Raw genomic sequence first — 27,395 nt, 5'->3', positions numbered from 1 at the left:
GCAGTTTTGACATTTTGAGGGGCTTAAGGGGACAAATCTGAATGACAGATGTCACAACTCATGAGGTGCCACGTGGAGTGATGACATCATATCGGAGGTTGAGGATGTCAGAACTTTAGAATGGTTGGTGTTTGAAAAACTTCCGATGAGAGGGGCTTCGATATTGGGCTAGCACATGGTCGAGAAGAGTTTAAAGAACCAAGGGGCGGAAAGCACTTAACAAAGGAAAAATGGCCCCTGGCATAAACAGAATGCCCTAGCACCTTAAGGTTAAGCAACAGGTCACAACCCCCAGTCCTATGATGAGAAATGCAGAAAAGGGCTAAACAAAAGGAGCCTGGTGGCATAAAAAAATTACGATTTCATAAGGCTTTTGCAAATGAAGTTTCGATGAGTTGCAACTTCGACATATTGGGCTCCGATAGTTTAACGTAGAAGTGTTAAAAGATGGATGAGTCAACAACTATGTTATAGAACACCACTAAGGCCATCACAAGTGATCGCTCTCAGCTCCAGAAAGTGGGGAATTGAAGCAGTTAAAGCGAAAATGACAAGTGAACCTACTGAGCAGCTACAAAGGAACATCATGGCAAAGACGTGGCCTTATTAGAGGCGATCACAAGAATTGGCATGGATATATTTTGCTATGGTCATCATTTAGTCTTCCCATGTTTTGTTATTTTGTAATTTGTTGCATTTTAAAGAAGGAATCAAATCTGTTGTAATCATTTGGGTGGCAGAACCTTCGCACGCCGAGACAACTAGTCGATCAGACCACTGGAGCTCGGTTGAGATATTTTCTAACTGTTGTTCAAACCTCCCCCTCTCCTTATAAATAAAGGGAAGAAACACTTAAGAATGGTTCTAGATTTCTGCACCCAAGGGGACCAAATTTTGTGGTTCCACTTTGGTTCAATTTGCTTGTTCATGAGGTCCTTGGGCTGATACAATTGCTAAATGTGATGGACTAGTGATTTGGACTCCATCTTCAAGGATTAATGAAACTGTTTTGTTGATTCCAATCAAACAATGCGCAGTATGCTTGCCCTTTGTTTATCACTTCATGTATGTCTTTCCTCCTCTGAAATATTGTAATGAAGCTGCTAGTGTCACTCTCCTTATAGTTGTATGTTTGCTGCTAAGTAGTAAAAAGTACCTGTGTTAACTACAAATTTACTTGTGTTATTTAATAGTCTACAATACATGTATGTGCACAGATTTACTTATTGTTGTTTGGCGACAAATGTATTCATGAGGCACATAGTTTGAGGCCTTGTTTCACGCTCCACTCTTTTTGCATTTTCATCTCCTCGCTCTGCCATATTTCTGCTGGATATTTTTTCCCCTTGGAAAAATCGTAGGTTTATTCATAAGACAAAATTACATGTTGTAGATGCTAATATAGCATATGCAAAATGAGTTGATTCTGTTAACACAGAATGCATAACAGAATGATTCTGTTATAACAGAATGCATAGCCTCTAGTGTTGGGAGTGGATGTTACAATGGACATTTGATTTTCATTTGTGTGTATAGGATATTCTTTGTTAGAATCAGAGCCCTCAGATCCATGAGTTCGTTTGTTGCTGTGTACTTCTTCTCCTGTTATTTGGGGCTGCCTGTTGCGACAAGGGGTTGTTGGGCCTCAAAATACAGGCAGTGGTGTTGTCTGTCTCCTCCTTTTGTGTGTTGTTCTGGTCCTTCTATATATTCTTTTCTGCATTATTTTCTCTTGCTTCTGCTTGTCCTGCTTTTTCTTCTAAAATGTCTGTGCATTGCTAGCCCTTTGGTTTTTGGGGTTGCTTTTTGTTCCTTTTGGGATCTTTTTTAGCTTGTGGGTAGGCAGTGTGAAGGTGACCTCTCTGCAAACATCCACAGCACCAAAAAGCTATATTTTCGTAATCTAGAGGTGGTATCTAGTGTGTGTCATTGAAGATCAATGTAATGCTGTCGGGTAGTCCTTGGGTGAGTCTACTTCGACGCATATCCTGGCAAAAGTGAATATGCCCCTTGCGAATCTGCCCTGATCAATCCTTAGGAACTTCCCCAGGGAGTTCCCTATACCTTCTAGCACTTGATGATGCCAAAATGTAATGGGAGTTTGTGTAATCTGACCCAAATTGGCATTTTTGATACCACCATTGTGTTGGCATCAAATTCTGGGAACCAAGGGGTCATGAAGAGCCCTGCGTCGCCCCAAAACCATGGTCCTTTATTAAGTATATATTCCTTTTCTTGAATTGTTGTGAATCTAACAATAAAAAACCCTTTGGAACATAAAAGGATTTCACAGGTTGGTGACCAAGCAGAAAAAATCCATTGGTGTAAAAGATCAGATTTGGGCCAGAGCCCATTAAATCTGCATATGACTACTTTGGTAAGAAATTCAGAGTACAATCCATTTACCTCAGGTATTGCGACTGTGTAGGCGGGATTTTGAGATTTTTGCTCCACTATGTAGGGCCTTGGTAGATGAGGGGATAATGCTGGATTGGTTTGGGCTTTTTCCTTTCCTTTGATTGCATCTTTAAACGTGCCTGTGCCCTTTGAATAGGTGCTAGAGCATCCTCCTCGTAGCTGCAGATTGACTGTGATATTCAAGTCTGTGTCAATACCAGAATCATGTAGTGTGTGGTTATCTTGTAGGCTGTGTCCTGAGTAAATCAGGTTTTGCATGCTTGCTGGTATGCCTAAATGTGTCTGGATTTCGCGTCTTAAATCTTGGATCCATCTCTTTCTGGCGATTTTCCTGCAGATACTCTTTCCTTCTAGGGATTTTATGAAGATTTGGATCAGATCCAGGTCAGGATTGACTGGATCTGCTTGAGGTAGAGCTCGATCTAGCATTTTCTCTGTAGGCAGCTTCGTAATCTCCAAGGATTTGTAATTATTGACGGGATCCGCATCATCATCGATCCTCGATTTCCACTCATTGGCGATGACCCTCACTTGCTCCTTAGTTCTCGGAGACACAACGGGCGCTCGGTTCCCCTTGTAGAGTTTTCCAAGAGGGGAAGAATCAATTTCAGCGACAAAGAACATGCTCGTCTCTGGTGCCCTAGACCTGAGTCCTTCTCCATTTTCCCGATACCCTTGTCATACAAACCCTTGAGATCTTGTGAGACTAGTCGCGCGGGATCAATGGTGCTCTCTAGCACTGACGGAAGCTTGACCCTGAGTGCTAAAGCGGCTTTTCTGTGTTCCACGATGAATCTCCAGAGACCCTCGGCATCCGTTGTCTCATAGAGGAGCTTGTCCGCTGGATCAAACCCTTTGGGAGCAATGGTGCATATTTGCTGGTTAGTGCATCCCCCGCAAGCGTCGACTTTGTCTACTGTTTCTGCATCTAGCCCTGGATAATGTTCGTTGGCGTTCTCTCGGATTTCTCCCACGGGCTGGGGCTCTCCATTGGCATACTCCAGAACCATGCCAACCTCCATAGCGTGCGTTACAGAGTGTCTCCGCTAGGGTTTCATCATTTATGCTGGATATTGTTGCTTAGGATTTTGTGTTTTGTCCAACCCTCTGCATCAATTTCCCTCCTTTCTTTCCTCTTGTTCATCTATACTACAACAACAATGTTAAGCTTCCTATTGTTGTGTGTCGGCCACCAGAACCAAGACATTTCTCTTTGAGATCAGCCATATCTACTAGTGTGTATTTGCTTGAGTTTACCTTGACGAAGGGCTATTGAACCAAGCTCTGAATTATGCTTTTCAAATTACGTGACATATGGAGTGCAACAAAAATCCCTTAGATAATATTCGAAAGCACTCCTCTCGGATACCCTAGGCACTCATCTCCTACCAACCCAGAGGCTATCTCTAGGAGGCTTCTATATCTTTTGAAGCACTTGTGTGACAGGAGATAGAAAAAGCTACAACAGTTGCAATATCTAGTAGCTGTTGAGATGATTTTGTTTTCATGAGTTAGTACCAACTCTATCATTTGACTGCTTACTTACCCATTTTAGGTGAATATTCATTAATAGGCTTTTAGATTATGCTATCAACCATGCATTGAAATAATGCCTCAATCACACACACTAAGATGCCTATGCACTAGCTGCACCTTTTTCTAATCATTCATGTACATCTATTAAATGCAATGATATCCTTCCTTATGAGAGCTTGCTGTCATTTGAATGTAGGGTTGCGGGGGAGCGTCCCCTCTTCGATTCCACTCTCGAAGCGCGCTCCACTCGGAAACGCTAGGGAAGTGTTGCTGCACTAGCAGGCCTTGTAAACAAGGAAAAACTAGAGGGTACAACAACACTTGGGACAAAGGCCCACTGTTACCACAACCTAAGTCCCCTCTTTTCTCGGATTTCATTGATGGGAGGAGTCCCAATATTACTCAGTTGTGATAAACTTCTCTATGATAGGCTTGAAGTGAGGCAAGGTAGCTCATTCAATGGAAAGGTTCAACAAAATGCAAGCTTTGGGAGGAGCTATTAAGACTTTCCACGAAAAACCCCTTGGAGAAGAAACTACATGAGACTAGGGTTGAAAATTGACACGATATATATGTGCATCCAAGGTCAAGGTAGGAGAGAGAAAAGGCAATGAATGATTTACTTCACCAAGTACTAAAGAGATTGCCTTCAAAGAATCCCTAAGTTGAAGGATTAGCCTCTAGGGTTCCCTCTTGATGTGACAACTAGGGCATCAAAATTTATGGAGAATTCACCGTGGGAATTCCACCAAAACTTGAGCACTTTTAGAGGAGACACAAAGGAAGATTTCTATCCAAGCCAAACTAAAAAATTCCTCCTCTATTAGAATTCACACCAAGCCCTAGATGAGCCTCTTTATCCTTAAAGGGATGAAGAAAAGAAAGAGAATTTGTGGATAAAATTTAAGAGTGACCACCAAGGGACAAGACTAGTGCCTAGACCATTGGGAGGTTGGAGTCATGGGAACTTTGATTTGACCAAATTGTCCTTCAAGGAGGCCTAAAGAGGAAGCCCTAACTACCCCTTCAAGCATTTTCCATCTTCAATTCAAGTTAATGAAATTCCATGGATTATATATAATTAGTATCCACTAGGAGCATTCTTCTCACATCATAACACATGCAAAATTTCTCAAGATTACAATTCTAGAACAATATTCAATAATTAGGGCACAAATTTCATCAAGAGACAATATTCCATGCATTAGACATTAGCGAAAATCAGAAATACATCATTAAAGAGCACTTACAAGACAATGTGAAATATATCCATCCATCAACAAGACATTAGAGGCTCCAAGAGAGATAGCAAAAATGATCCAAACATCAAAATTCATCCATAAACATCCAAATCCTCTCCAAATTGCAGGTCTGAAATCTCTAAAGAGGTATGCGAAAATCCCAAGTGTGATGGTTTAGATGAGAATAAGTCTCATCTATTTATACAAGTGCTATGAGTTCAAATTACAAATGATAAAGGCCCCGCTAACATGTCTAATGTTCTAAGTAGCCCACCGATGGTTACAAGCCAACCATGATAGCTTCAAAAATTAAATTAATCTCACTCCTAAGCTCATGCAAGGTTGCTGTCATGCATGTGCGGAGGCCTAAAGAAGCAATGTTGAGGCCTCTTGTGCTAGAAATATGGGAGAGGGCCTCAAAAATCATGATGAAGAGGGTGATGCCCTTCATATGTTGCAAAACATCTTTGAGACCCCTATTTTGCATTTGGGGCTCCAAAAGTGGTCTCCAAGTGGCTCAAAATCAAGTCGATGCCGCATCAATGAGGGCTAGAAGATGACATAGGCCCTCCCATGTCCCCCTAGGAATGACACAACCTCCTCTGGGCCTTGGATCAACTGCCAAGTGTCGGGTGCAATGTGTAGCCGACTGGGGCATCCTGAACAAGCCCATGGTGTGCAAATCAATGCTTTGCATGAATGGAGGCCCATGGCTCTCGATGCTCACCCTACAAATGCCATTGTGGTCCTTGGGAGTGCTTGGATCTCCTATAGGGAGTCTTGCAATCCTGTATAAGATCCAATGCTTCTCCTCACCTTCAAATACAATGATTAATTAGTGCAATTGAGTAAATAAGCTTGTTAATCAAGGGCAGAAGTGAGACTTCATAGTGGGTTTTCCTTCCAAATTTGAGGCTTTGAACATGTAATAGTGTTACCTCTCTAAGTAGGAGTGGTTAATGAAAGACCTTATTAGGTGGTTTCAACCTCTAAGGGAATGACATGTCCAAGGTACATCCTTCTAATGGCAGGTTCCATGTGAAGTAATGATGGAATGAAGTGGGGACAGAGGGAAGGCTTCAAACCACATGCCATGGTACAAGGGTAGCTATAATGAGGAAAGCCCACACTTTGGGTATATAAATGTAGGAGGGAGCAATCATGGTAAATGAGTTACCCCGACCTTTGTTTTTCCACCCTTCTTCATATGCCTTTTGCTCTTTATTGATTTGTCTTTGTTTTACTACTCGGGGCTCCAAGGAATGAGAGCATGATATGTAAGAAATAACAGTGATTACCCCCTTAAGGTGGGGCAGTTCATCCCCCACCAGGGGTTGGGACATTCATGGGTTCCTTAATGATACAGGGGCCACTCATAGGGGGCCCTATGAACTAGGGTGATGGCCATAATGATAAGGGGTAGAGCTGATGTTTGGCTTTTTGCCACGTGCTAAATTTGATTGTCCCGACCATCTTTTGCATTTTGTGGTACATTTCTTGTTGTATGTGGCCATATTATGCTTTTATCTTTCATTTGAGCTGCATCAACCTCTGGGACATTGTTCTAGGCCCAACCCAAGGTGTGGACAAAGGGAAGGGAATGCTAACACCTTGAAGACCTAATGGACAAATGTGGACCTAGATAGGGGAAATGTGCAAGGGGCTCATAAAGAGCAGAGGGAAGTGAGATATATGGCATCGGGAAGCGAGACCACTCAACCAAAATCAGGGTTCCCATGTAGTTCCCTTCCTAAAGCTAAGAGCCAATAAAGGAGATACCACAAGACTAGGATTCAGGATTAACCCCCTAAGTTAAGGTAAGCGGACAAGAGTACAGTCAAAGCCCTTCCTTCTTCCAAGTCTCCCAGTAATCCATGCCCAAGGGTACCCAAGAAAACCAAAAATAAACACCCAATTACATAATGAAAAATTATACCTTTAGGATTGGAAGACAAAACTAGGAGAAAATTTCTCCTATAGGGTCACCCACTGGTGGTGGGTAATGAGGAGCGACCTTGGGAGCACGCTCCTTATTTGCTCTCGTTTGGAAGTGAATTTCAGGAGTACGCTCCTTATTTTCTCTCATTTGGGAGCGAATTTCAGGAGTGCGCTCCCAGTGAAAAAATTTTGCTCCCTGGAAAGTGCGCTCCCAGTGAAAAATTTTTGCTCCTTGTTTTCCAGGGAGCAATCACTCTCGTATCGCTTCCTGTCGCTTTAGGAGTGAATTTTAAATACGGGGAGCTAATCGATTAGTGCACCGATCGTTCCCTTCAAAAAAATCGCTTCCGCCTTTCAAAACTTGCGCGCAACCAAGGGAGAGAGGGGCGACTTTTTGGAGGGAAATGGGAGGGGAAAACAATAAAAGCCTTCTTCCCCTCCCTCATTATCACCATTTCATTTGTGAGAGAGAGATTGAGAGCATTTGAGAGGGTTTGAGCTTGAGGAGGTTGTGGGAGATTGTTGGAGCTTGCAAGCTTGGGAGATTGAAGGAGAGCCAAAGGGAGATTGTTGGAGAGCCAAAGAGGTAGGGTCTAATCCCATTCTTTTTTTTCCATGTAACATTTGTGTAAAAATATGTTGAATGTTCAATGAATCTAGAATCTAGATCTTCTTCTTCTCTCCTACTCTTTCCCACTCCTCCCTCATTTTATTACAGGCAATAATCTCAACCTTCAACAAACATGATGGGTATATGGCTTAGCCTTATCTTGTTGGTTCCATTTTTTTCTATGATGATGGTGTTGGGAAGTAGAAGAAGAAGAAATGATGAAGATGATGAAGAAGTGGGTAGTGGCAGAGCATACATTGGAGAAGAGGAGGAGGAGGATAATGGGAGCGAAGATGATGGGAAGAAAACCTGGGTAGACCAAACACCCTTGTGGAAATATGTCACAAGGCTTGGAGGAGGGAAAGGGGGTGGAACCACTAAATTTGTATGCCCCCATTGCAATGCTACTTACATAGGTTCATATACTCGTGCCAGAAAGCATCTATGTGGGAAAATGGCATGGGATGGGAATAAACAAATAGGAATCAAAACTTGTGCAAATGTGTCAACACAACAAAGAACCAAATATATAAGGGAAGAGGAGGAAGCACAATACCAATCAAAAAGATCAAAGGGTGAACATGACACCACTAGCACACATAGAGCAATTGCAAGAACTCCATCAACATCCACCCATGGTAGTGGATTTGCAGCCATAGGCACAAACATCCCTTTAAGGCATAAAACAATATAAGAACTCCTTGACCAAGGTTGTAGGGATGATGTGGATGCAAAAATTTTCTGGTTTCTCTATGCATGTGGCATACCATTCAATGTTCTTCACTCATCTTATTGGCATGAAATGGTTTTCGCCATCAATGATGCCCCCAAAGGATACAAGAACCCTGGGTATGACAGAGCTAGAACCATGCAACTTGACCAGGAAAAAGACGAAATAAAAAATGCTCTGCATAAATTCACAAATTCTTGGAATGAATATGGGGTATCCATTGTATCTAATGGTTGGAAAAATGTAAAAGGCAAGCCATTGATAAGTGTTCTTGGTGTATCTGCTACTGGTGCAGTCTTCCTTTCATCTCATGACTACTTAGATAAGTTTAAGACCGACATCAACATTGTAGAACCATTAATTTAAACAATTGAAAGTATTGGGCCATACATTGTCATCCAATTCATCACTGATAATGCTTCTAATTGTAAGGCAACGGAGCAATTATTGAGGATAGATACCCCAACATATTTTGGTCTTGGTGTTTGGTTCACACAATGAACCTTTTGATGCATGATATTATTAAGATAAAGGAACCTCATGATGGCATTGTTATCATTGATGGAAAAAGAGTAGCAAAGGCAAAGGAACAACAACAACAAAACAGAGATATGGCATGTTGATTTGTACATTGTATGTACATGGCATTGTGTTGTTGAGCTAGAGATTGATCGACATATGATTATTGACTTGCTATGCTTGTTGTAATGTTTGATGGCTTGCATATGTTCTATGTGTGAGGCTGAATTGAAGGCTAATGTGTCTTTTCATATGGCATTGCAGATATGTTTTGCAAGTTGATTTGAAGGTTGATGTATGATGTAAGGTTGATTAACTAGACCTTCTGATGGTTCCAATTCTTGATCTTCTTGATCTTTACAGTCGACGTAGAATAATTTCTTTTCACTACATTTATGCCCTTTACTATTCTTCTCGTCACAGTTGAAACATATCCATTTGCTGATGTGTCAACCTTCTTGGTTTAGGAGAGGAAGTGATTTTCTCTATAGTTATTAGTGACTAGTTTTCTAGCAGCCATATTTTTATTTTCAACCTTCCTTGCTAGAGTGAAGCATGCTTTAGAGACTTAGGTTCAAATGGATGCACCTCATGTTGTTTTTTTTCCTTTAAAGTTCCTATAAATAGGTCTAACAAATTATCCTTTGAAACGCTCTTTATGTTGAATTATGTAGCTATGGTCATAGGGATACACAGTAAATATTTACCTTATGTTGAATTGTGTAGCTATGGTGATAGGTCGGTCCTCTAAGAAGTTAGGTCGGCTTGATCCTATGGTCACATCCAGTCAGCTTCCTAGTCAAGTATAAGTAAAGGATTTGACGTCCTCCAAAAGGCAACTCGATCATCTTCAACAGAGAGAGAATTCTGACCACCTAAGGCAGTGCATTGGACAAACTTGTGCTAGAATATTAGACGAGTGTAAGGCAAGACAAAAGGGTGGACTGAGGCAGAACAAAGGGTGGATCTGAGACGAAACAAAGAGATCTGAGACTTATCTAAAGGGTAGTTTGATTGAGGTGTGACTAGGAATGTGTTTGAATTTATGTTGACTTGATGTATCTCTGTTGAACTTAATGATTTCTCTAAGAAACAGTTGCTGGGTTTTTCCCCCATGTGGGTTTTCGCAGGGTAGACTCTTGTGTGTCTTGTTTTGTTGTCTCTTTATGATCTTACCGTTTATTGTTGAAGATCTTTTGTATAATTGATTAATGATTAATGGGAATATGAAATAATCTAAAGTTATATCATTAGAAGTAATTATCAGACAGAAGACCTACGAAAAATCATCATGGTATTAAAGCTAGGGTATGAGAGTAGCCTTAAAGGAGTCAGCTTGTTTGAAATCCTGGTCCGAGTTTTGAAAAGGAAGGAGTATATCCAAAAGAGACCAAGATCTGTTTCTGCCCTAGAAGATCCATTTTGCCTATATGATATATGTTAATTCAAAATTCTAAGTTGGAGCAGAATCAAAAGATCTTTGTAAAAGGGCCGAAGTTTGTTTGCAGTGCGAATTCAAGAAGGTCAAGTATCTCAGGGAGATTGATCAAAGACTATGATACATTCCTAAGGCCGAAGTATACTAGTAAAGGGTCGAAGCCCTAGTCAAATCTAAGTAGGCCAAAAGGCCTTAGTTTGTTCAGTAGATCGAAGGAGCCTCATAACTTGTTTCAGTAGACCGAGAAGGTCTCAGAATCTGAGTCCAATCAGAAGCTAATTACAGTGGATAATATAAGCTCTGTCCAGGATGAGATAAGAAGGAAAGTCCACCGAAATTCTATCTGAAAGAGCAAAGTTGAAAAGTAGTCTTGAAAAGGTAAGAGCAACCTCTTAGCCCTAGTTGTCTTGCCAGACAAGAAATCTAATTCATTACAAATTTACAAAGATTTGACATAAGGGCCAAAGAAGTTTGGAAAATTAGAAAGGCTGAGAAAGTTGGTTGTAGGAAGGTCAAGATTATCTTGAGGTTAGAACCCAATCCGAAGTGCCTCAGAAGTCCTCAGTCTGAAGTGCTTGAGGCCGAGATTTTATGACGTTAGAAGTGCGAAATTCCATAGAGACTGAATATGGTTACAATCTATCTCAGTCAGAGAAGCCTCAAGCCAGAGCAAAAGAATCACACTTCTGGTTTAAAATTTCTAATAATACCACATTAAGATCTCTATGTGAGCTCTTGAAGAAGAATTCGTTGGTACAATGATTGTTAAAAGGCTGAACTGAAGAAGCCGAGCCACTTAATTTCTTGAGGAGCCAAGCTGATGTCACTTTGAACAAAGCAATTAAAAGAAGTTCTGAATAACTCTAAGGACAAGCCAACAACGTCATCTTTTTTCTATCCTTAATCCTTACGAAAGGCACTATGCATAAAAGAAGAATTGGGATTGATTTCTTAAATGTTTCATGAATCTCATGCTTAGTTCTCCTTGAAGATCTGTTATGGCTACTAGGACTGATATAAGATACAATATATATATATATATATATATATATAGTCTAATTTGAAGAATTTTGGTTCCATGCAAAGCACATTGATTTCATGGAAATCATATTACAACGATGAGTCGAGTATGAGATTTGGAAATACAAGCATATAAAGAGACCAACAAAAGTATGTCAAACACTGAAGTTTGACACTTGGAATATAAGGTATGTTCTATCAATTTACTCACAATCTCGTTTACAATCAGAAGTTTTCTTTGGCAACATTCTTATAGACCTCAACTAGAGGAATTGACCACTTAAACACTTGGTTGAAATGTTTTGTATCAAAGTTTTCTTTGGAAATATTGATCCCTAATTCAATAAACTAAGGCTAAATCTTAGTGTACCTTGAAGATTGAAAACTCTGTGAATTAGTCATGGGACTGTAAGGAATTCTTGAAGAAACCTTTAAGGACATCTATGACGATTAAAGGAGTCCCTTCATCCATACTGAGATACACTTATTATCTTCAAGCATCGAAATGATTTTTGATATTTCAAATTACAGCATCATATTCTGGGCAAGATAAGGCCAGTAGTGAAAGTTGAACGAACCTGTGTTTTTCTTTAAAGATGTTTCATTGTATCAGAAGCAAAATGCTGAAGCTATGAGCTCTTAAATTTGTGTCATGGACTTTTCACTAAAATCTTGGAAGATGCATTGCTTTTGCTGATGCTAAGGTATGACCTATGTTGTAAACATTTTATATGGATACACAGTACTCTGTACATCAAGGCAGTACAGAAAAGAACAGTCACTAATATGTTTTTGAAGAAAGCACACCTTGTTGAAGGAAGTTCATTGGATATGACAAGCTTACAATGAAAAAGTCCTCTCAAGAAAGATGAGTAATTTGCAAAACTTATTATTGCTATGATGAAGGATAAGCTCTTGGATTGAAAAGTCAAAAATAAATGTTTAGCTGAGAATACATATTTGCGAGAGTTTCATTGCAAGTAATGCTGAAGTAGTGACCAAGTATGCTCTCTTGAGAAAGGGAGATCCCGCCCAAGATTGATATATCCTTGATTGTCTACTGAGATATGGACAGGGGAACTGGCACATTACAAAGTTTGTTGGACTTGCAAGAGGTGTATAATGAAACTAGGGTTTATCCTAGAAGACTAAAGTCTTGGATGTAAAAATACTCGGGTTTGTAGATAAAACCCTAGATCTAGACCTAGCTTTTGCTAAAAGAAGAAAGCCCAACTCATGTAAGGAAGGAATGACATCATGCTGATGAGGAAAACGAGGATGATAAAGTTGCAAGATGGATGCAAGAAGGCTAAGATCAAGAGGGAGATGACATTTCCCTATAATCCTTAAAAGATAAGTACCTTATATCTCTCTTTCTTGATTACTATTGTTGCTATTTTATTGTTAGTTAGCATCTTGTCGTTGTTTCTTTTGCTTGGTTATAATTGTTCTTCCATGACCTCCTAGTGAGGATCGCAGGTACATAGTGAAGGTTGCCAAGGCTTAGGCAGAAGATGGAAGAACGAAGCAAAGCCTGTAACAAGAAGACTTTCCCAAAATCAATGATGTGTATTGAGAGATATTGTACTAGATGAGATCCAAGTTCAGAGGGAGCAAACAGATCATCAAGTATACCTTGATTGTGCCGAAGAGAAGTCAATGGTGACTTCCAAATGAATCTACAAGATATAGTGTGCAACATTGACAAGTACAAAGCAAGTGTTGAGAATAAAAGGTTCTTCCAAAAAGAGGGAGAGGATCATGGCAAAACTTTTGCTCCAGTTGTCAGGTACACTTCTATTAGAAATTTAGAACTATTATCATTGATTCAGAATTGCATCAGGTGGATGCAGAGATTGTTTTTCTCAAAGGAATAATTGAGGAGGAAAAATTGTATATAGAGCTACCTTAGGGCTTTGAGGTACATGAGAAAAAGTCTCATGTTGAAGAAGGCTTTGTACAATCAAAAGCAAACATCGTGGGCATGGAATTTTTGGATTGATGGATCAAGGTTGATCCTATTTGATTTATCTCTGATGGAACCAGAAGGACTCCTGTGTTAGAGGGAGCAGCGGTGGCAAAAAAGAATTGCTTTAATAACAGAGGGCGCAGTCAGAAAGCCTTGTTTTAGCTTCAGAAGGAGCTGACCTTTGAGTTCGAGATGATGGTTTGTTAGGCTATGGGAGCAACCAGGATTACCACAGCAGGATATGTTTCAATGTGAGAGTGAGCACCCAGTCAAGGTGACTAGAAAGCAACTGTGGTGATGGATCCAATGAAGGAATCAAATCAGTTTATGGTCAAGTGAAGGTATGTAGCTTAACATGCGTTGGAGTACCAATGTGGTACAGTTGGATAAAGCACAGTCAATTATGGTTTGAAATATGTCTCAAAAAAATGAAGTATAACTGAAAATTCAGAGTGGGCAGAAAGTGCAAAAGACAACAGAAGTTCTTTAGGATATTGGCTTAGTTTGGGCTTCGTTATGATTTCTTGGATGAGTAGGAATCAAACATCTGTCGCACTCAGTATTGCAAAGGTAAAGTATATTGTAGCTTGGATGGCAATTTGAGAAGTAACATGGCTTTAGTGGTTACTTGTAGGATTGTCTTGATCAAGTGCATATGACGACCACGATGATAGGTCAAAGCAAAGTGAGATCTAGTACAAAAGGAAGCATTGTGACTTTAGTACTAGTCTACAGTCAAGTAGAGTGTTGACAAAGCCTCTGTCCCAAGATGAAGTTTGAATACTTCAAGGACAAGCTTGGAGTGATTGAGCATGTATCTCTCAGCAAGAGGGAGTGATGAAATTGCAACATCCGGGACAATGTTTCTCCTGGGGTCGAGTTGACTAGGATCAGGGAAAATGGTCTAGAGTGATAGCATCAGGGACAAACATTCTCCGATGTCAATTATGTTGACCAAATTAGGGAGAATGGTCCAGCAAAGGACAATCATTCTTCTTGTATCAAGTATATTGACCATATTAGGAAGAATGGTCCTAGAGGCCCAAGATCACTTAGTTGAGTGGGTGCCTTTCAACATCAGGCTTAGATTACTCTCCAGATAGGTTGAGTGAGCCCATTTAGCATCATGGCCTAGAGTGAGGCCTTTGGATTTGGGACCATATTACTCAAATGGATTGAGTGTGTCCCTAAGGTTTCACCACGAGTCAAAGAGATTGACCAGGATGATGGTGAACCAGGACTAGTTAGTATACCATGGGTCAGAGGCGTCGACCAGAATCATGGTGACTAGTTGATGTTAATGATGTACCATGTGTCAGGAGTACCGACTAGAATTATGGTAACTTGTTGATGCTGATGATTTACCATGTATCAAAGTTGTTGACCAGATTATGGTAATTGGATGATGCTGTTATTGATGAATTGTTATAACCTTTTCTTAGAGAAATTTGTCATCAAGAGAACATTTGATAGTCATTATGAATACCTCTCTAGCTAAGAGGGAGTGTTAAATTTTATAGCTATGGTCGGTCTTCATAATTAATATTTTAGCCCTTGAAAATATATAATGTAAGACATGTTCTTCATGTTGGCTTCAAAATTTTGAATTTCAAATATTAATTTCTTGGCTCCAAAAACATAAAGTTGGCCATCCAACAAGTCAGTTTGACTTGTCCCTACGGTCACACCCATTTGGCCTCCTAGTCAAGTATAAGTAAAAGATTCGACCTCCTCCAAAAGGAAACTCGATCATCTTCAACAAAGAGAGAATTCAGACCATTTGAGGCTGTGAATTGGATGAAACAAAGGTAGAATATTGGACGGGTCTAAGGCAAGACAAAAGGGCGGATTTGAGGCAGAACAAAGGGCGGATTTGAGGCAAAACTAGGGCTGTGTTTGACTTTATTTTGACTCGATGTATCTCGGCTGAACTTAATGATTTCTCTAAGAAAAGGTTGCTGGGATTTTCCCCATGTGTGTTTTCCCAAGGTAAACTCTTGTGTTTCTTGTTTGGTTGTCTCTTTATGATCCTAGTATTTGTTGTTGAAGATCCTCTATATAATTGCTTAATGGTTAATGTGAATATGAAAGAACCTATAGTGTATATCATTAGAAGTAATTATTAGACATAAGACCTATGAAAAATCAACACTTTACCCTGAGACAAAACTTTTGGAGTTGTTGAATGTGCTCTATAACTAGACCCTTTTGTCGAAGATTTATCCATTGATTAAAGAATGTTTTTTTCTTAATATCCCCATAATGTGCTATTAATTCATTCCTATGTAAAAAAAGACCAAGATACAATATAATCTTATCTCCTTTCACACAACCATTGATAACATACATGTTGATCTTGTTCTAGAAACATGGATGTAATATTTACCTTTATTAATGCTTCCACTTGGTGTATATCAAAGTATTTCTCCATTTGGAATAACCATGTTATAAGATCATTACCATCAAACTTCCTCATATCTATTTTTGAATGTAGTAGTTCCTTGATGCTGACTTGAACCTTGGTGATATGGATTTTGGATTGGAAAGTCCTAATTATGGTTTTGTGATTTAATATTTGTGTTCTCCAATTGAGATAAAATACTCCCCATATGTGATTGAGTCTCAACACCTTGCTTCTTATGTTCATGATTTCCTTGGGTCTTCATATCCCTTTTAGGGAGATTCTTTGATAACATGATTTGTATTTTTTGTATTTTTATCTTTTTGTCATTCATCTTCTTTTCCATTTCTTTCATCATTTCTCTTTTAAGGTTTTCTTGAGAACTTGATAAATACACCTATTTCAACATACTGCCATTGATTTCATTAACTTTCTTCCGTAATTGAGAGAACCTAAATTCTAAATTTTCACTTTCTTCATGAGTTTTGGATGAGCCTTCAAGAGGCTTAATTGGTGTACCAACCTTTTTTGGAGACATGTGAGAAAATAGTAATAGTACTCCCTTTTATCACAACTTTTAGTGACCAAAAGAAATTGGACCATCTAATCAAAAGTTATGTCACTTGTCAGTTATGTACTTGAAAACCTTAATTTCGAAATTATATGAATCACTAATCTTTTTCTTAATATATCTATGAGATTTGTGTCCTTTTGAACCTAAATTTTTGGCTTGTAATACTCTAATATGTCTTCTCTACAATTCCACAGGCCCGACGAGAATTTGATATGCTAAGTGAAAGTTATGGTAACTTTCCCAAAATTTGCTAATTTTTGGCCTCTTCCCAAGAGAAAAATTGTATTGCGTGCCACTTGTCCAATTTTTCAAATCTGATTTTCAAGTCTTTTAACTAAGGTACTTTTTTATCCCTCATATCTCTGAAAATTTCATAGTTTGAAAGTGTCTTAGAAAGGAATTATAGCGAAAATGCCATGATCACTCATTTCAAATTGATTTTAGGACCATTCAAAAACTCTAACTTCCACAGGGTATATCTCAGATGTTATATCGAACCAAAATCTTAAATTTTTATTAGACATACCTTACATTGCCTTCTCAATCTACTCAAAATTTCACAGTTTGAAATATCCTAGAAAAACAATTATAGCGAAAATGTTGAGATGACTCGTTTGAAACAGATTATAGGACCAATCACAAATCGTAAGTTCCACAACATATACCTCAGTAAGTATAGCGAACCAAAATTTGGAATTTTGACCAAATGTTCCCCAAGATTTTTTCCCAGTAAGCTCAAAATACCACCATCAGAAACGTCCTAGAAAAAGTTATAGCAAAACTGCTATGATGACATGCTTGAAGTAGCGAAACCCTAGGTTGGTATGCTTTGATACCCAATATTATGAACCTTGCACCTTCAAAATGATAAGAAACCAATAATTACAATCCACTTTTAGGGTGGGTAAGCTTCCATTCATAACGAATACAATATATAAGATGGGATTTGATGATCCTAAGACTAGGTCTCTTAGTATATGTTGATTTTGGGTAGCATCGGATGTGCTCTAGCTCCGAAATTTTGTGGAGGGGCTAACACATGAGATCTCTAGAAACCAGAAATCATTTGGAAAAATGCCACCCGGATAAGCAGTTATTAAAATAATTAATATTTTTAATGGGTTCCTAAGTCTAAACTTAGGAAAATAAAAATATTGAAGGGTATTAATAAGAATATGGGTGGAAAGTTTTAAGTGATGAGGATCAAGTCTGTTTTAATCTTAGCCGTTGATTAGGGACTTAATCTGGGTTGTTGATTCATCAACAGGAAAAGTATAAGAGGAGGCTTGAGGGTCAGTTGGAGATACACCTGGACAGATCAAAGAGTTTGATTTTTCTGGGGCGAGGTTTGCTGAGAAAGTCGAGCTAGTGATCTGAGTTGTAGTGAGGGGCAGTTCGGTAGAGGGACTTCAGTCCAAGGCCGAGAATACATAGCAGAGAGGCAGAACAACATCAGGAGGGACAACGCGACTCCAGAGAGGGTGACACAGAAGTTAGATGGTTGACGCAGTCATTTAGAGGCAACGCTGGGTTTTCTGTGAGGTAGAGAGAGCAACAATTTAGCATATCAATTTCGAAGTAAGGAAGGCTCACTGGGAGGGTGACACAGCTCCTAGAGGAGGTGACGCAGTTCCCGCACAGAGCTTGGAGCTACCATCGCTACCCGACACTGGGAACAACATTGTCATCTGTGGGGTTTGATCATCCTGTTGCTGGATTTGCCAAAATATCTCTCTTCGGATAGAGGTACTTCTGCCAAGTTTATTCTCTGTTGGGTGAGCCGGCTTTGGCACCCTAGTTGTATTCAGAAATTTGCTTAATAATACAAACCCTCTATATGCTGCACCAGTTTTCCAAAATTGTGTTTTTCCAGGGACAATTGTCCAAAAATAACGGTGTCCCTTGTATATTTGTCTCATTTTATTTCAGTTCATAATCTGTATGTATGTGTAGTCTGCAATAGTGTTTTTCATCGCTATTTAAATATTTAAATAACTTGTTGAATGTAAAGAACTAGTAGGAGATGATAAACCGGTGATTGCAGTGGGATTTCTGATGTGTAGATTCAAAAATTCTCACATGGTATCAGAGCATTGCAGATCAGAGGAGACTGAAGACACCAATCGAGAGATCCAGAGAATTTGATACAGAGAAGCAGTTGACCCGAGTGACAATGTTGTTTCAGAGGTAGAGGAGCAGTTGCAGGAGTGACATAGAGGCTCACGCAGTGCTCGCGTTAGCATTTTGAGGCTGCAGAGGGTGACACAGAGCCAAAGAGGAGCCCATGCAGTGACTGCATCAGCTCTCTGGGCCGACGTAGAGCCTGAAAGGTTCGAATCAGCTAGTTGCCGGGGCTGGAGGAGCATAGTAGATTCGATTTGAGGAGCTGGTGGGACGCTGTTTTTGTTGGTGTAGAACAGTGTATGTGGAGACAGAGCCAAGGTAGAGGGAGTCACTACCTTGACAAATTTCTAGCCAAAGAAATGTAGATCCGAGTTGTAGTAGCAAAGGAGGATTGGAGAGGAGTGATTCGACATTTGGCCGGAGGATTTCTGTGAAAGAAATTAGGACTTAGAGGGAGTCTAGAGGAGCTTGTTTCTTTAAAGGGTTTTTTGTGCCAAAGAAATCCGGATCCAAGTCTTGCTAGATTGACAACAGGAGAGGGAGAAGAGAACTAGTCCTATTTTGGAGCAGAGATGGCAGTGAATGGGTTGAGGGATCAGGACAAATTGGATGGAGCATCCAATTTTGTCATCTAGAAGGCCAGGATCCTGGTAATCCTAGACAAACATCACATCAAGGACTATGCCTTGAAGGTAGTTGCTGTATCGGTCAATGCTGATTCGATGGAGAAGTACAAGGAGTCCAAGATAAGGCCAAGTGCATGATCCTAGACAAGGTCAAAGATCATGTAGTACCACACATTGCTGAGAAGGACACAACAAGGGAGATGTGGGAGGCGCTGACCACATTGTATCAGGGCTCTTCCATCCAACAGAAGATGCTATTAGAAAATCAGCTGAGACAATACTAGATGCAAAAGGGAGAAGAGATCGATCCCTTCCTTCTCAGGTTGCAAGGGATTCACGACCAGTTGACTTCTATGGGGTCTACACCAGATCTTGAGTTCATGGTTAGGACTGCCTTAAATGTAATTGCTGAGGACTGGGAGACTTTTGTCCAAAGTATCTTGGGCAAAGCAACTCTCCCCAGTTCGGAGGAGATGTGGGTAACTCTTCGACAAAAAGAGCTCAAGAAGTTGACCAAGACAAGGAGTAGTGACAAAGGAGCCTGGGTCAAGAAGGAGGAGGAGGATGATGCAACTCTCGCATCATCAGGACAACAAGGGTAGTAGAAGAGAAAGAAGAAGGACATAACCAAGGTCAGGTGCTTCAATTGTGGGGAATTGGGACATTGTGCCACTTAGTGCCCCCGAAAGAAGGGCAAGGGGGAGGCTTTTGACTCAAAGGCTGCTCCAATGAAAGCTGACAAGGAAGGCGAGGATGACGATTGCGCCATGAGTGCTCATGCACCTCTGGAGAAGAGGTGGGGCGATATGGAGTTGTAATTGAGAGGACTACATGAAGCAGGCAGGATCCTTGAGGTGTCCAAACTCTTGGATCCAATACAACTACGAGAGCCCTTAACAACAGTAGCATAATGACGGGTGTCGATTGGAGCGAGGTGTGATGGAGCGACAGTGGCATTGCTAGAGTGCCAAAGTCTGAGGCAACGCATTCGATGTTGTAGCAGTGCGAGAGGCACATAGCAGTTTGCAACAACGCAGTAGTAGCAGAGGGTCAGCACAGATTAGCAGCAGAGGTAGCTTCAACATCACGAGGCATCTAGACTGACCAACATGTCAATGCTTGGGTGAGGTTTCAGTTACTTACTTCTCAGTAACTGAGTTGTAGTGCAACAGTTAGCAGTGGCAGTGCTATGGGCAACATGATGCAACATTTTGAGAGGGAGCTGTAGTACAGATGTAGCAGTTGTTGAAGTTTCTAAGTTTACGAGTTAGAAACCCTCCATGCACTTTATCTTGATTTATTCCTACCTGCTTGTTCTGTTACTTAACAAGTTATTTACAATGTAAATACTGAAAATAAATACTAGTGCATGCTCAACATATTACAGATCAACAACTGAAGGAAACAAAAACAATCACACGAAATGACACCGTTACTTTTGGACCAATGTCCCCAGAAAAACCCAATGTGGGAAAACCGGTGCAACTATGTAAGGGTTTTCTTATTAAGCAATATCAGAGTACAATCTGGGTGCTAAATCTGGCCTACCCAACAGAGAATTTCCTTGGCAGTAATACCTCTCAGTTTGAGACAAATTTCTTGGTTGAAATGTCGGATAATCCTTCCGGCAACTCCTTAGCTCCAATTTGCCCCAGAAACCCCAGCATCTGCCTTTCTGGACTGCGTCAAACCTTCTCTGCTTAGCGCTGGCCCTGTGTCACCCCGAATGGGTCTGTCAGCCTTAGAAGGCCCTGCGTCAGCCTTCTGGTCCTCTGCGTCAGCCTTAGGAGGCCCTGCGTCAGCCTTTTGGTCCTCTACGTCAGCCTTCTGGCCCTCTGCGTTAGCAATGCTGGCCTCTCTAAAGCTCTGCGCAACTCCCGACTACCTCTGCATGGCCCTGTGTGAGCTCTGGCTGCTACTGCATCACTCTCTGGCTCCTGCGTTGCTCTCTCGACACTATCTCTGCCTCTCTTTCTCTCTGTACTCAATGCCCCTCAGCTGCAACTCCGATCATTGATTCTATCTCTCTTAGCAAACCCCACTCTAGAGAATAGAATTATTGATCACTCTGGTGTGTTCTCCAAGTGACCCTCAAGCCTCCTCTTATACTTTTCTCGTTGACATATCAACGACCGAGATTAAGTCCCTAGTCGACAGTTAAGATTAGATCTGGCTTGATCCATGTCTTTTGGACCATTCTAACACAGTTTCATATTAATTCACATTAATATTTTAATTTCCCTAAGATTAGACTTAGGGATTTTTACTTTATTAAAAATATTAATTATTTTAATATCTCCCGAACTGTTTATAATCTGCCCAAACCCTTTTTGGGTATTGGAGATCTCATGTACCCTAACCTATCCACCAAATTTTGTGGCTAGAGCACATCTGATGCTACCCCAAATCAACACTCCCTCTTAGTGAGGACTGTGCTCTAGTAATACTCCTCACTGAGCATCACTTTGATCATTCGACATCGGTCCTTGTGTTTATGCTAGGCCTGCTGCCCACCATCCTCTGCACTGTTGTATCCTGTACTGCTGCCCATGGTTCTGCCACTGCCACTGCTGCATCTGTACGACAACTCCCTCTGCATTTGTGCTGCTGCTGGTCCTTTCTCCCAGCACTGCACCTCCTCTCATCATGTTGCATTGCGCTGCCTACTGTTGCACTGCAACTTAGTTACTAAGAAGTAATTAACTAATCTCCCAACTTTGACCTCTTTGTTGGGCTAGAGACAATCATGATGTTGAAGCTCCCTTTGTCGCTGACAAGTGCTCCCTCTCTGACCTCTGTGCTGCTGCATCAACTCCCTGTATCTCGCACCGTTGCACACCTCTCTGTGCCATCCTGCACTGGTGAAACACTCCCGTGCCTCTCGCACTGTTGCAGGCTGCTAGCCTTGCGCTGTCCTGGGAATCCTGCACTGTAGCTCTCTTTGCTGCTCCATCTGCATCCATCTCTACCCACATCAGCCAGTCCTACTACTCTTCGGGGTTCCCGTAGCAAGGTCTAATCCAAGAGGATAGGTACCTCGAGGATCCTGCCGCTCATCGCTTGTAGTCCACCTGACTACAGCTTGATGTCTCCCCACTTCCACTCAAGTGGTGCGTGTGCACTCATGGCACAACCATCGCCTGTCAACACTTCCTTCTCTGCCCTTGCTGGTGCTGCCTTAGTCTTGAAAGACTCTCCCTTACTCTTCTTCCTTGGACATTGGGTCGCATAATAACTGAGCTCTCCATAGTAGAAGCACTTGATCTTGGTGAGATCCTTCTTCTTCCGCTTTTCCTGCTTTCCCTCAGATGCTAGGACAACATCTTTCTCCTCCTGCTTGACTTTGATCCACTTGTTGCTGCTACCGGTCTTTGATTGCCATCTGATCTCTTCTTGGCGAAGAGCAACCCACATCTCATCCCAAGTTTGAAGTGTCCCTTTGCCTAGTATACTCTGGACAAATACCTCCGAGTCTTCTGAGACTGCATTCAGGGTCGTCCTCACCATCAATTCCTGATTCTGTGTGGCTTCTATAACAGTCAACTGATCTCGGACCTCATTCAGTCCTCCGAGGAAGGTGTCAATCGGTTCTCCCTTCTTCATCTGATATGACCTCAACTGATTCTCTAGTAACATTCTTCTCTGCACAGAAATATGCTGGTACAATTTCTTGAGGGCCTCCCACATCTCATATGCCGTTTCCTTCTCGGCAACGTGTGGTACTACATGGTCCTTGACCCCGTCAAGGATGATGCTCTTGGCCCTCGCCATTGCCTCCTCGTACTTGTCATTATCATTTGGGTCGACTGGGATAGCTATAACCTTCAAGGCGAAGTTCTTGACACGATTTCTGTCAAGTACAGATAAGATTCTGGCCTTCCACACTGCGAAGTTCGACGCTTCGTCCAATCTATCCTTGTTTTTTACTTCGTGTAGTGCCATGATGCTCTTCTACTTCCCTCCTGGAAGTTCTAGATCTGACTCCCTCTGAGTCCCGATTTCCATCCTGGAAATCCTGCTGCCGATGTCGAGATGCCCCCTACTTTGATCGTCTATGCAACCACACCACTGATCCGGGTTTCTCGGCTAGAAATCCTTGGTAGTAACTCCCTCCTCTTGGCCTTGCCCTGTCAGGTACTGTTCTGACTACAGTACCTCACCAACTTCACTCTGTAATGTTCCCACAGCCTTCTAAACCCCAACAACATGAAGGTGGGAGATCCTAGGCTCAGCGCAATCCCGGCACCAGCAACCCGACCTCCTTAGCCAACTGCATCAGCCCTCGTAGCTTCTGCGTGGCTTTGTGTGAGGCTCCCTTTGCCTTCCTTAGCCTCTGCGTTGCCTCTTCCTGGTTCACCCTTGATGATGCAGGCACTGCATCACCCTTCCCTTGTTGCTGCCCTGCTAGAAACAACTTCTGTCACCTCGGGATAGCTGTTTTCTGCTGCTATTGCTCTGCTTGACAGATGTCCTTAGTCCTCCTATGATCTGCAATCATGCTCTGATACCATGTTGAAGTTTCTAAGTTTACCAGTTAGAAACCCTCCATGCACTTTATCTGATTTATTCCTACCTACTTGATTTGTTACTTAACAAGTTATTTACAATGTAAATACTGAAAATAAACACTAGTGCCTGCTGAACATATTACAGATCAACAATTGAAGGAAACAGAAACAATTACACCAAATGACATCGTTATATTTGGACCAATGTCCCCAGAAAAACCCAATGTGGGAAAACTGGTGTAGCTATGGGAGGGTTTTCTTATTAAGCAATATCAGAGTACAATTTGGGTGCCAAATCCGGCCTACCCAACAGAGAATTTCATTGGCAGTAATACCTCTCAGTTTGAGACAAATTTCCTGGCTGAAACCCCGGATAATCCTTGCAGCAACTCCTCAGCTCCAATCTTCCCCAGAAACCTCAGTGTCTGCCTTTATGGACTGCGTCAGCCCCCCTCTGCCTAGCGTTGGCCCTGCGTCACCCTGAATGGGTTTGTTGCATCAGCCTTAGGAGGCCTTGCGTCACCCTTCTGGCCATCTGCATCAACAACGCTGGCCTCTCTGAAGCTCTACGCAACTCCCGACTACCTCTACGTGGCCCTGCGTGAGCTTTGGCTGCTACTGTGTCACTCTCTCTGGCTCCTGCGCTTCTCTCTCGACACTATTTCTGCCTCTCTGTCTCTTTGTACTTAATGCCCCTGAGCTGCAACTCCGATCACTAATTCTATCTCTCTTAGCAAACCCCGCTCTAGAGAATAGAATGATTGATCACTCTGGTGTGTTCTCCAAGTGACCCTCAAACCTCCTCTTATACTTTTCTTGTTGACATATCAACGACCGAGATTAAGTCCCTAATCGACGGCTAAGATTAGATCTGGCTAGATGCATGTCTTTTGGACCATTCTAACACAGTTTCATATTAATTCACATTAATATTTTAATTTCCCTAAGTTTAGACTTAGCGACTCCATTAAAAATATTAATTATTTTAATATCTCCTGAATTGTTTTGAATCTGCCCAAACCCTTTCTGGGTATTGGAGATCTCATGTGCCCTAACCTCTCCACCAAATTTTGTGGTTAGAGCACATCTGATGCTACCCCAAATCAATAGTAGTGGCAGAGTCATGGGCAACAATACAGGAAGCAGCATTGCAGTGGATGAAGGGTATCAGGCCGAGCATCAGCAGCACAGAGGACTGATGCAGTAGATCAGTGTAATGATTCTATGGAGAAGTATTGCTAGAGCACATTCCTCGCTAAGAGTGAGTGTTGATTTTGGGTAGCATTAGATGTGCTCTAGCTTTGAAATTTTGTGGAAGGGCTAGAACACATGAGATCTTTAGAACTGAGAAATCATTTTGATAAATTCCACACGGATAAGGAGTTATTAAAATAATTAATATTTTTAATGGGTTCCTAAGTCTAAACTCTGGAAAATAAAAATATTAAAGGGTATTAATAAGAATATCGGCGATAAACTTTTGTGACAAGGATCAAGTCTGTTTTAATCTTAGCCATTGATTAGGGACTTAATCTCGGCCATTGATTCATCAATAGGAAAAGTATAAGAGGAGGCTTGAGGGTTAGTTAGAGATACACTAGAGAGATCAAGGAGTTGGATTTTTTTTGGGGCATGGTTTGTTGAGAAATTCGAGCTAGTGATCTGAGTTGCAGTGAGAGGGGCAGTTCGGTAGAGGGACTTCAGTCCAAGGACGAGAATACATAGCAAAGAGGCAGAACACCATCAGGAGGGACAATGCGGCTCCAGAGAGGGTGACGCAAAAGCCAGAGGGGCTGATGCAATCATTTAGAGGCAGCACTGGGGTTTCTGTGAGGTAGAGAGAACACAGTTCAACATATCGATTTTTGAGCAAGGAAGGTTCACTGGGAGGGTGATGCGGCTCCTAGAGGAGGTGACGCAGTTCCAACGTGGAGCTTGGAGCAGCCATCGCTGCCCAACACTAGGAACGACATTGTCATTTGTGGGGTTTGATCATCCTGTTGTTGGATTTGCCAAAATATCTATCTCCGGATAGAGGCACTTCTGCCAGGTTTATTCTCTGTTGGGTGAGCCGGATTTGGCACCCTAGTTGTATTCATAAATCTGCTTAATAATACAAACCCTCAATATGCTACACCAGTTTTCCTGAATTGGGTTTTTCCGGGGACGATTGTCCAAATATAATGGTGTCCCTTGTGTATTTGTCATTTTATTTGAGTTCATGATCTGTATGTATGTGTAGTCTGCAATAGTGTTTTTCATTGTTGTTTAAATATTTAAATAACTTGTTGAATGTAAAGAACAAGTAGCAGATGATAAATGAATGATTGCAGTAGGATTTATGATGTGTAGATTCAAAAATTCTCACAGTATATATATAGGAGACAAAGGTTACAATTATAATAAAATGATACAATGAAAGCTTATAGCTTACATAACAATATAGCAATTGAAATGTAATCACTCAATATTTAGGGCTTAATAAAGGGGTTTTAGGGCTAGAATGGGGCATATGTAGTGCTTAACATCAAAGTTTCCAACATTGTAATTTTTGGTGTGGATGGCCTTGAAAACATGTCATCTAACTTGTTTTTGTTGCCCTTCTTATACTTGATTAATAAATGAAACTGCTATAATAACCCCATCCACTTGTAGTGTATGGTCTACTATAGCTTACACTAGGCTTGTAGGCATTGTGGCAACCGATGATTTGTGTGAATGACGGTCTCCTTTCCCATTAGATAGTGTTTCCACTTTTTGACAGCTTGTACCAGGGCATAGAACTTGTCGTAGGTAGGGTAGTTGAGAACTTCCCTATGAAACACTTCATAATGGTAGCATAAAGGCCTTCGTCCCTGCATTGAGAGTCGAGACTTCTCCCATGGCGTACCCATTTGCATCCATCTCTACTTCGAATGGCTACTACAAGTTTTGTAAATGAGAATTGGTGTTTGGTTGATTTTCTTTCTCAACTCCTCAGAGGCCTTATGCTGGTCCCTCCTCCATTGGAAAATCTTGCCACTTGCTGTTATATAATGGAGTGGTGAGGCTACCACTGAAAATGAAGCTATGTATTTACTTAGATATTGTGTTGCCCCAAAAAAACTCTTTACTTCAAAGACATTTGTAGGCACGAGCCACTTTATGATGGCCTCCATCTTTGCAAGATCTATCTTGAGCTCCCCTCCACCAATTGCATAGCCTAAGTACACTAATAACTATTGTGCAAACTCACATTTCTTAAGATTTGTCAGTAGATGGTCCTTCTTCAAAGTCTGGCACCTACATTAAGTGTGAGTTGTGCTCTTCCCAGGTAGCACCATAAACCAATATATCATCCAAATAAAAAATAAGAAGTGAATGTAGATAAAGGCACAATACATCATTCATTAATCTCATAAATGTACCTAGTGCATTGCATAGACCAAATGGCATGACTAACCACTCATACAAATCTTGTTTGGTTTTGAAGGCAGTCTTTTAGGTATCTTCTTCTTTGACTCAAACTTGGTGATACATTGATTTTACATCCATCTTGGTGAAATTTTTTATTGTTGCATTTGACCCAACACATATCAATCCTGGGTAGGGGCACTTGTTCTTGAGTGTAATGTTGTTTAACGCTTTGTAATTGATGCACATTTGCCAAGTCCCATCCTTATTTGGGACAATTATGATGGGTGACCCACAAGGTGAGCTACTTGGTTGAATCACACTCTGCTTTAACAATTGCTGCAACTGAT

At 41.1% G+C, this 27,395-nt stretch overlaps 1 protein-coding gene and 1 pseudogene across 5 annotated transcripts in view; both read left to right on the top strand.

The window, feature by feature from the left end:
* Positions 1-2,827, top strand: part of LOC149182883 (heat shock cognate 70 kDa protein pseudogene) — a 24,836-nt pseudogene extending 22,009 nt beyond the window's left edge.
* Positions 1-27,395, top strand: part of LOC149182882 (protein PHOSPHATE STARVATION RESPONSE 1-like) — a 235,636-nt gene that overhangs the window by 104,667 nt on the left and 103,574 nt on the right. The gene's annotated exons all lie outside the window — the stretch shown is intronic.

The sequence above is a fragment of the Pinus tabuliformis genome, chromosome 3_2 (assembly GCF_031772625.1).
Source record: "Pinus tabuliformis cultivar Carrire ecotype Pingquan chromosome 3_2, CPIR1, whole genome shotgun sequence".
Classification (NCBI taxonomy): Eukaryota; Viridiplantae; Streptophyta; class Pinopsida; order Pinales; family Pinaceae; genus Pinus; species Pinus tabuliformis.
Note: the sequence above shows the minus strand (reverse complement) of the source record. Positions and strands in the feature narration are given on the sequence as shown.